General features: G+C 42.0%; 1 non-coding gene across 1 annotated transcript; it reads left to right on the top strand.

Moving 5' to 3' along the window:
• The first annotated feature begins 4342 nt into the window (after positions 1–4342).
• On the top strand, positions 4343–4449 carry LOC112725015 (small nucleolar RNA R71). Its single transcript, XR_003164147.1, has one exon. It is a non-coding gene; the product is annotated as a small nucleolar RNA R71 (small nucleolar RNA).
• Positions 4450–11181: the final 6732 nt, after the last annotated feature.

Genomic DNA, 11181 nt, shown 5'->3' on the forward strand with positions numbered 1-11181 from the left:
TTAACGTGGCCACAACGTTAGTGACAAAGGTGAGTGTCACTAACGTTGGCTCCACTTTCTTTTTTCCACGTTAGAGTTCACGTTAACTTAGTTAACGTGACTCTTAACGTGGGCTATGATGGCTTCGAGGACATTATTGGCGATTACTTTTCTCATTAACGTTGCAAGCTAGCTCCCATTCCACGTTGGTGGTCACATTAGTTAGACTAACGTGGCTACCAACGTGGCTCTTTCTTGCTTCCTTTGTCCTGAAATCAAGCAATACAGTGCATTAAAGTTCTAATCCACATCATGAGACATGCATCATCCAATTTGTCATCTAATTCATGCAAAATTCTCATGAAATCATGTAAAGTGCTCAATGTATGCTTAAATCAAGATGTAAGTGAAATTCTACCCAAAACTTGCTTATTTCCTAAGAAAATATATGAAACTACCCTAAAACAGTAAAGAAAAGGTCAGTGAAACTGGCCAAAATGCCCTGGCATCACAACACCAAACTTAAAGCTTGCTTGTCCCTAAGCAAGTACTGGAACAAGAGAATGATGAATGGAATGCCAAGAGGAATGAGTCATTGTTGTGGAGGTCATATCCTTGGTTTTATGGTGGTTTCATGCATAGCAACTTAGGTTCATTCCTTCACTGGCTTTCAGACCTTTATCATGTCCTGGAATACTCACTTGATTGCACCCTATGAGACTCTTATTCACTGATCCTTTTATTGTTTTTCAGGGCTTATTTGTGTTCTTAGGCTAAGTGTTCTGTGAGGGGGCAACTCTTTAAGATAAGCTTTCATCCAGCACTCCCGAACCAGTTGGTTCAAGGTGCTAGGTTTTAAGACACCCTTGGGGACTTACTCCCTCAAGTCTCTTTCCCCCATACATACACACCACAGGCACATGGTTTGTTTATTTTCTTTCTTGAGACCTTAGTGTCCAGCACCTCTTTGGGTTACTAAATGTTCTGTTGCAAGGTTGCTCTTGATAGTGGACTTTCAGCTGATAATCCTGGGTTAGTTAACCCAAGTTACCAAGTGATGAAGCACTCCTACGAACTTATTCATCCAAGCAGATCCTTGGTACAGGAGCACCACAGACACATCTCTCAAGTTTCAAACCCTTGGTGCCTAGCTTTATTCTTTATTAATTTTTCTTTCTTTTTCAACTCTTATTGTTCTTTTCCCTTTTTCTTATTAGGATCTTGTTACTTAGCTAGTCTTATGGGGTGTGTTTCAAGCATATGATTCAAGACAGATAGCTGTCTTCCCACCCTTGTTGGTGAGCCAACTTAGCTAACTTATGACCACATCACACACTAAGGAACTTACTCCACAATATGAACTCTACTCTGGTCTTTGATAACAAACATTCTCTTTTTATTTGATTCAAAAGGAGACAAGCAACACAATAAGCAGGATGGAATTGAAAACAGGCAACTTGACTAGTAATCATAGACCTAGGCAAGGAGAATACTAAAAACAGAATTGAAAATCCTAAACTATCATGGAAGCATGTTCTATTTCATACATGATTTTCCTTATTTAATGCTTGAAAAAGATGGAACAAAGAGGGAACTCCACCACCTTTTACTCATGGGGTTGCCCATGCTCTTCCTCTTGCTTGTCCTCTTTGTGTTTCTCTTGAGTGCTTGTACTCCCACTTCCCTTGCCTTTTCCAATCAACTTCTTCCAAAAACCAGCATCTTCCATCTTCTTTTTCAGTGTTTCCTTTTGCTGTTTCACCTTCCTTTCTTCTTGTTCTACAAAATAAAAGAATTGTGATTAAAAAAATATGTGTGGAAAGTGGTGGCAAAATTAAAAGAATAACTACTTTTTAAAGTTTTTTTGTTTTAACTAACTAAGTGCCATTCAATAGGGCAAACCAACTGACTAACTCAACATCCATGTGTGCAACATTGGCAACACCAAACTTAGTTTGGTGCTGTGTGGTGTAAAAGATTTGTTCAAGGCCCCTAAGAGTGACATGATATGGGTTACGTTGATGTTCTCTTAGTATGCCTTGAACACCAAACTTGTTCTTCACTATATGTTGCACACAAGGATTCATTCAAGTCCATGTCAAGTTGATTTGATATCCCTGAACCTTGCATTATTAACTACTTTTAAAAGCATGTAAAACATGGGTTGCCTCCCATGAAGCACTTCTTTAGCGTCACTAGCTTGACGTTTTGCCTTTGTCATGGTGGTTGGTAATGCTTCAGATCTTCCCCTCTTGCAGTAGACCTATATCCATTGGCTTCATCAAGGATCTCCACATGTTCTAAGGAAAGAACTCTGTTGATGGTGAAAATCTTAGGTAACTGAGATGGGATAGTGGGGAAATGAGGTGGAATATCTGGTAAGTAGGCTGAGATCACTTTATCCCCTGGAGAGAAGTCCTCTGTAGGGATCTTCTTGTTCCTCCACCTCCTTGGTGCCTTCTTCTTTGTCCCTTTTGATGTTGCCTTGCTCTTTGTGACCTCCTCTTCTAAGGAAATTTTGTTTCTGGTCTCATATGACTCTGGTGGTTTAGGTTCCTCCTGATTTTCTTTGAGCTGTGACAGCTGCTGATTGCCTTGTTCCTCAACTAAGGGGATTTCCAGATGTGCTGGTTGTGCTTCAGTACTTGTTTCTTCCTTCAGTATCGCACTGTGATCTTTGCTTGGTTCTTTGTTCTCTTGATCTGTTTCTTGTGAGGGTTTGAAAACATTGAAAGTGAGTTGTTCATCATGAATCCTCAAAATTAGCTCCCCTCGCTCCACATCTATAAGTGCTCTGGCTGTAGCTAGGAATGGTCTTCCCAATATGATTGGGTGAAGATGACTCTCTTCCATGTCCAAGATGACAAAGTCTGTGGGCAGGAAGTATTTTCCAACCTTCACCAGCACATTTTCAACCACTCCTACTGCTTGTTTTTGAGTTTTGTCAGCCAGCCTGATAATTACATCTGTGGGTATTATCTCATTGATCTACAGCCTTTTCATAAGGGATAAAGGCATTAAGTTGATGCTTGCTCCCAAATCGCAGAGTGCCTTATCAAACATTGTTTCTCCTATGGCACAGGGGATGTGAAAACTTCCTGGGTCCTTCCTTTTTATAGGCAACTCTGGTTGAATGAGAGCACTGCACTCCTTATTCATCACTATTGTTTGTCCTCCCTTGAGTGAGCTTTTCCTGGTCAGCAGCTCCTTCATATACTTAATATATGAGGGCATTTGTTGGAGGGCCTTGATGAATGGTATGTTTACATGGAGGGATGCAAACAGGTTAAGAAACCTTGAGAATATTCTCTTCTGTACAACACCATTGAGTAATTGGGGAAACGGTGCATAGAGTTTCAGTAGCTCCTTCTGTGTCAGCTCTTTTTGTGAAATTTTGGGTTCTTGGTGATCCTTTTCCTATTTTTCTGCTGATGTCTCTCCGAGTTGTTCTAATGGCTTGTTTTGCTTTTCCTCAGTCTTCTTACTACTTATAGTAACCATCTTGCAATCTTTCCATCTGACTTTCTTTGCTTCACCTCTCGGATTTTTCTCTGTGTCACTTGGAAAGCTATCAGTAGGTTTGGGAATCTTTTTAGATAAGTATCCCACTTGAAATTCCAGCCTCTTGATGGTGTCCCCCTGGTTCTTGATACTAGCTCGCACCTCCTCTTTGAATACCTTATTATCTTGAATCTCTTTGCATATGCCTTCAAGCAGAGTCTCAATTTTGGAGAGTCTTTCTTCAGATGATGGTGAGTTGAGAGTGGATGGGTGAGTTGGGTCATTTTGGTTTTGGTATGGATGTGGAGAGGTGTTGTTAGGGTGGTGCTGATATGATCTCTATGTAGAATGTTGGTGAGCTGCATGGTTGTTGGGGTTGTGACGTCTCTGATCTTGGCTTTGATCTTGTTGATTTCCCCACCCAAAGTTTGGGTGATTCCTCCAACCAGGATTGTACGTTTTGGAGTAAGGATCATGGGTCTGTCTGGGTGAGTTTCCAATATAGTTGGCTTGTTCTTGCTCCTCATCTGCCTCAGCATTCACTCCCTCTTGGGTTGCTGATGAGGTGGTGATTGCTGCCACTTGGTTCCTCTCCATCTTCTTGGTGAGGTCAGCCAGCTGCTTGGTAATAAGCTTGTTTTGGGCCAGCAGTACATACACATTGTTTAGTTCTATCACTCCTCTAGTGTTGCCTCTTTCAGAAGCATAGAAATAGTCATTCTCTGCTACAGTTTCAATGACATCTATGGCCTCCTCAATGGTCTTCTTCTTGTTCAGAGATCCCCCAGATGAATGGTCTACTGCCTTCTTTGATTCATAAGAAAGGCCTTCATAGAAAATGTGTAGCTGCACCCATTCATTGAACATATCTGGTGGGCACCTTCTTATCAGGTCCTTGAACCTCTCCCATGCTTCATATAGAGTCTCACCATCCTGCTGCCTGAATGTTTGCACCTCAGCTCTCAGCCTGTTGATCCGTTGAGGAGGATAGAATCTTGCCAGAAATTTGTTCACCACATCTTCCCAGGTTGCTAAACTCTCCTTTGGGAAGGACTCAAGCCATTTGGATGCTTTGTCCTTAAGCGAGAAAGGGAACAGAAGTAGTCTATAGGTGTCAGGATGAACACCATTGGACTTCACAGTATCGCATATCCTCAGGAAGGTTGTTAGATGTTGATTGGGGTCTTCTTGGACGCCTCCTCCGAATGAACAGTTGTTCTGAACAAGGGTGATGAGCTGCGGCTTTAGTTCATAGTTGTTGGCATGTATGGTTGGCCTTTGGATGCTACTCCCACAGTTTCCTGGGTTTGGGTTGATGTAAGAGCCTAGAACTCTTCTCTCTTGCCCAGCATGATTTGCTAGACCTTCTCTGCCATGGTTGTGAGCCTCTTCTTCATGATGGTTCTCCATGTTCTCATCCATGTCTGGTTCAAAGTACTCCTCCTCTTCCTCAGCACCAACTACTCTCTTTTCTCTTGCTTCCCTCCTTAATCTAAGGAAGGTCCTCTCAGGTTCAGAATCAAAGGAAGTTGAAGCCCCGCTTCTTCTCCTTGTCATACAACCAACAAGGCACAAGTAAGGAAATAGTTGCAGAAAGTACTCTTGTTAAAATTACTGTTAGCCTGAGTGATGAAATATATCAAACAATTAGTGGTTTAGTGAATTGAATAGTAAATAACTAAGAAAAAAGGAGTAGGAGGGAAGGGAGGAAAATAACTAAAACTGAAAGTAATTAACTCAAACAGAAATTTAAATCAAACAAAAGAAAAATGCTCAATCTAGTTATCCTCTAATTTAATCATTGTCGATATAAAATCAATCCCCGGCAACGGCGCCATAAACTTTATAGCACGAAAACTTGTCTCTCAACAATTTTCCTTCGGCAAGTATACCGAATTGTCGTCAAGTAAAAACTCACAATAGAGTGAGGTCAAATCCCACAGGGATTGATTGGTCAAGCAACTTTAATTAGAGGAATGTTCTAGTTGAGCGAAGCAGAATTTGGTTGAGAGTTGCAGGAAATTAAATGGCGGGAAAGTAAATAGTAGAAAATGTAAATGCTGGAAGTAAAGAGCTGAAAGTAAATGACGGAAAGTAAATTGCAGAATTGTAAATGGGAATGGGGAAGATGCTCATAAAATAAATTGTAGAAATTAAAGAGAATGGGTAAGATCAGAAATGGGGATTCATTGGGCTTAGGAGATGTTGCATTCTCCAAATCAAGTTCATTTTCATCTCTTCCTCAATCAATGCATTCATTGATCTCCTTGGCAATCTTAAGTGATCAAATTCCAATTCCTTGGTAATTCAATCTCTCAAATCTTGATCAATAGCCAATTCCTTGGTCAATTGCTCATGAGAAGAGATGAAGTATGGTCACTGATTATACCACATGCATTCCCAAATCAAGTGTTGGTAGGATTATAGTCACCATACCTTACCAAACCCAATTTGGTCCAACATGAGAAAGCATTTCTAGCATGATCTCTTCATTCCTCTTCCAAGGTTCAGAAGAGATCCAAGTATGAATAGCTTCTTTTCCAAGATAACTACCCAATTGGATGAAGATTGAAAGCTTTCTAGTAAAATCAAGAGAAAAGATAGAAGAAGAGTAATGAAAATTAGTATTGATCCATCAAATTACAACAGAGCTCCCTAACCCAATGAAAGGGATTTAGTTGTTCATAGCTCTTGAAATGGAAAACAAAGATGGAGAATACATCATGAAAACTAGAACTAGAAGTGCAAAGAAAGTAAATTATACAGAGAGTAGTTCCCAATTTCCAATCCCCCCAAAAGCTTCCTTCTAATTCAAAACTACCCCTATATATACTACTCTTTTGATCTTCTAGTTGGTTCTTCAAGTCTTGGATATGGGCCTTTGGATCTTAAGTTTGAAGCAGTTATCTTCGCAGTGGGCTTAGCTTTACTTACAGAGAGAAAGTGTGGAGTAGGCAGGGTGTTTAGCTCAGGACGTTAGTGGCGTTAACGTTAAGTGAGAGTGTGGGTTCGAGAACGTTAGTGGCAATCACCTTTTTCACTAACGTTCCTCACCCAGGGATAATCTACGTTAACTTCAACGTTAGTGGCACTAACGTGACCACTAACGTTGCCTCTTGGTCCTTCGCACACGTTATTGGGACTCACCTTTTCCAATAATATTGAGAGGCTTCCCTTTCCCATACGTTAGAGTCCACGTTAACTTAGTTAACGTGGCTCTTAACGTAAGCTTGCCAATCCTTCGAGAACGTTAGTGACACTTACCTTTGTCACTAACGTTCCAATGTGCCCCTACTTCCCACGTTAGAGTCCACGTTAACTAGGTTAACGTGGCTTCTAACGTAGTAATGCTAGCCATCTCCAACGTTAGTGACAAAGGTGAGTGTCACTAACGTTGGCTCATCATCTCTCTTATCTACGTTAGCTTCCACGTTAACTAAGTTAACGTGGGAGTTAACGTTGCTCATAGTGGCTTGTGTGGGTTCACCCCAACGTTAGTGACAAAGGTAAGTGTCACTAACGTTGGCGATCACATGCTTTCTCCACGTTAGCTTCCACGTTAACTAAGTTAACGTGGGCGTTAATGTGGCTCATTGTGGCTTGGCCAACGTTAGTGACAAAGGTGAGTGTCACTAACGTTGGCTTCTCTTTTGCTTCCCAACGTTAGAGTCCACGTTAACGTGGCTCTTAACATGGCCACTTATGAGCTTGGTCCAACGTTAGTGACAAAGGTGAGTGTCACTAACGTTGGCTCCACTTTCTTTCTTCCACGTTAGAGTTCATGTTAACTTAGTTAACGTGACTCTTAACGTGGGCTATGATGGCTTCGAGGACGTTATTGGTGATTACTTTTCTCATTAACGTTGCAAGCTAGCTCCCATTCCACGTTGGTGGTCACGTTAGTTAGACTAATGTGGCTACCAATGTGGCTCTTTCTTGCTTCCTTTGTCTTGAAATCAAGCAATACAGTGCATCAAAGTTCTAATCCACATCATGAGACATGCATCATCCAATTTGTCATCTAATTCATGCAAAATTCTCATGAAATCATGTAAAGTGCTCAATGTATGCTTAAATCAAGATGTAAGTGAAATTCTACCCAAAACTTGCTTATTTCCTAAGAAAATGCATGAAACTACCCTAAAACAGTAAAGAAAAGGTCAGTGAAACTGGCCAAAATGTCATGGCATCACCTTGACAGACCCTTCCTAGCCACAGAAAAAACTGTGATTGATGTTGACAGAGGAGAGTTGGTCCTTCAGGTAAATGAGGACTACTTGTGTTTAAAGCTAAAGAATCTCCTTCTGTACACATGGAGAAGAAGAATGACAAGCTTCTCTCAATGCAGAGCCAAATAGAGCCCCCACATTCAAACTCGAAGTTTGGTGTTGGGAGGCCTTCATCATGCTCTGAGTAATTGTGAGGCTCCATGAGAGCCCACTATCAAGCTATTGACATTAAAGAAGCGCTTGTTGAGAGGCAACCCAATTTTTACTTTTTTATGTTAAATTTCTATTATTATTTTATATTTTCTTTAGGATGATGATCATGTGGAGTCACAAAAAGCAAAAGCTAAAATAAAAATCAGCATTGAAAACAGCACACCCTGGAGGATGAGCTTACTGGCGTTTAAACGCCAGTAAGGGTAGCAAAATGGGCGTTAAACGCCCAGTCTGGCACCATTCTGGGCGTTCAACGCCAGAAAAGGGCACCAGACTGGCGTTTAATGCCAGAAAGGGAAGAAAAGTTGGCGTTTAATGCCAAAAAGGGGAGAAAAGCTAGCGTTAAATGCCAGAAATGGGCAGCAACCTGGCGTTTAACGCCAGGATTGGCACTCCAAGGGGCGTTTACACGCAAAAATGGTGCAGGGATGGAAAATCCTTGACACCTCAGGATCTGTGGACCCCACAGGATCCCCACCTACCTCAACTCCATCTCTCTCTTCTTCACACCTTCCCATAACACCCTTCACCAATCACCTCACAATTCAAATTCAAAATCCTTCCTCTCCCACACCCAACCCCTAATACACAAACCCTACCCCTCTCTCCACTCCTATATAAACCCCTCATCCCTCCTTCATTTTCACACATCATAAACACTCCTTTCCCCCCTTGGCCGAACCACTCACACCTCTCCATCTCTTCCATTTTCTTCTTCTTCTACTTCCCTCTTTCTTCTTTTGCTCGAGGACGAGCAAACCTTCTAAGTTCGGTGTGGTAAAAGCGTTATTTTTTATTTTTCCATAACCATTTATGACACCTAAGGCCAGAGAAACCTCTAGAAAGAGGAAAGGGAAGGCAAAAGCTTCCTCCTCTGAGTTATGGGAGATGGAGAGATTCATCTCAAAGGTCCATCAAGACCACTTCTATGAAGTTGTGGCCAAGAAGAAGGTCACCCCTGAGGTCCCTTTCATGCTCAAAAGGAATGAGTATCTGGAGATCCGACATGAGATTCAAAAAAGAGGTTGGGAAGTTCTCACCAACCCCATTCAACAAGTCAGAATCTTAATGGTTTAAGAGTTCTATGCTAATGCATGGGTCACCAAGAACCATGATCAAAGTGTGAACCCGAACCCAAAGAATTGGCTTACAATGGTTCGGGGGAAATACTTAGATTTCAGTCCGAAAAATGTAAGGTTGGCATTCAACTTGCCAATGATGCAAGGAGATGCACGCTCCTACACTAGAAGGGTCAAATTTGATCAAAAGTTGGACCAAGTCCTCATGGACATATGTGTGGAAGGAGCTCAGTGGAAAAGAGACTCCAAAGGCAAGCCGGTTCAACTAAGAAGGCTTGACCTCAAACCCGTGGCTAGGAGATGGTTGGAGTTCATCCAACGCTCTATTATTTCTACTAGCAACCGGTCTGAAGTTACAATAGACCGGGCTATCATGATCCATAGCATCATAGTTGGAGAGGAAGTATAAGTTCATGAGGTCATATCTCTAGAACTCTACAAAGTGGCTGACAAAACCTCCACTTTGGCAAGGTTAGCCTTCCCTCATCTCATTTGTCACCTATGCAATTCAGCTGGAGTTGTCATAGAGGAAGACATCCTCATTGAAGAGGACAAGCCCATCACTAAAAAGAGGATGGAGCAAATGAGAGAGCCCACTTATGGACCTCATCAAGAGCATGAGGAAGTCCCTCATCAAGAAATCCCTGAGATGCCTTAAGGGATGCATTTTCCTCCACACAACTACTGGGAGCAAATCAACACCTCCTTAGGAGACCTGAGTTCCAATATGGAGCAACTAAAAATGGAGCACTGGTGCACGAATTGTGAATCACACTTTTCACAACGCGTACCACTAACCAGCAAGTGCACTGGGTCGTCCAAGTAATACCTTACGTGAGTAAGGGTCGAATCCCACGGAGATTGTTGGTTTGAAGCAATCTATGGTTATCTTGTAAATCTTAGTCAGGAAGTCAATTATGTTTATCAATTGAATTGTGAATAACCAGTAGAGCATAAATTAAAAGTTACTTGTTGTGCTGTAATGGAGAATATGTTGGAGTTTTGGAGATGCTTTGTCTTCTGAATCTCTGCTTTCCTCTGTCTTCTTGTTCACGCACGCACGTCCCCCTATGGCAAGCTGTGTGTTGGTGGATCACCGTTGTCAATGGCTACCTTCCATCCTTCCAGTGAATACTACGCTCACGCGCTCTGTCACAGCACGGCTAATCACCGGTTGGTTCTCGATCCGGTTGGAATAGGATTTACTATCCTTTTGCGTCTGTCACTAACGCCCAGCCTTCAGGAGTTTGAAGCTCGTCACAGTCATTCAATTCTTGAATCCTACTCGGAATACCACAGACAAGGTTTAGACTTTCCGGATTCTCATGAATGCCGCCATCAGTTCTAGCTTATACCACGGAGATTCTGATTAAGGAATCTAAGAGATACTCATTCAATCGGATATAGAACGGAGGTGGTTGTCAGGCACACGTTCATGGTTTGAGGAAGGTGATGAATGTCACGGATCATCACCTTCATCACAGTTAAGCGCGAATGAACATCTTAGATAAGAACAAGCGTGTTTGAATGGAAAACAGAAATACTTGCATTAATTCATCGAGACACAGCAGAGCTCCTCACCCCCAACAATGGGGTTTAGAGACTCATGCCGTCAGAGAATACAAAGTTTAGATCTGAAATGTCATGAGATCCAAAATAAGTCTCTAAAAGTTGTTTAAATACTAAACTAGTAGCCTAGGGTTACAAAATATGAGTGGACTATGATGGATGATGCAGAGATCCACTTCTGGGGCCCACTTGGTGTGCTGGGGCCCACTTGGTGTGTGCTGGGGCTGAGACTTTAAGCAATCCACGTGCAGAGGCCATTTGTGGAGTTGAACGCCAGTTTTTGTGCCAGTTTGGGCGTTCAACTCCAGTTTTTGATCCTTTTCTGGCGCTGGACGCCAGAATTGGGCAGAGGACTGGCGTTGAATGCCAGTTTACGTCGTCTATTCTTGTGCAAAGTATGGACTATTATATATTTCTGGAAAGCCCTGGATGTCTACTTTCCAACACAATTAGAAGCACGCCATTTCGAGTTCTGTAGCTCCAGAAAATCCACTTTGAGTGCAGGGAGGTCAGAATCCAACAGCATCAGCAGTCCTTTTTCAGCCTGAATCAGATTTTTGCTCAGCTCCTTCAATTTCAGCCAGAAAAATACCTGAAATTACAGAAAAACA

Source organism: Arachis hypogaea, chromosome 11, assembly GCF_003086295.3.
Source record: "Arachis hypogaea cultivar Tifrunner chromosome 11, arahy.Tifrunner.gnm2.J5K5, whole genome shotgun sequence".
NCBI classification, from domain to species: Eukaryota; Viridiplantae; Streptophyta; class Magnoliopsida; order Fabales; family Fabaceae; genus Arachis; species Arachis hypogaea.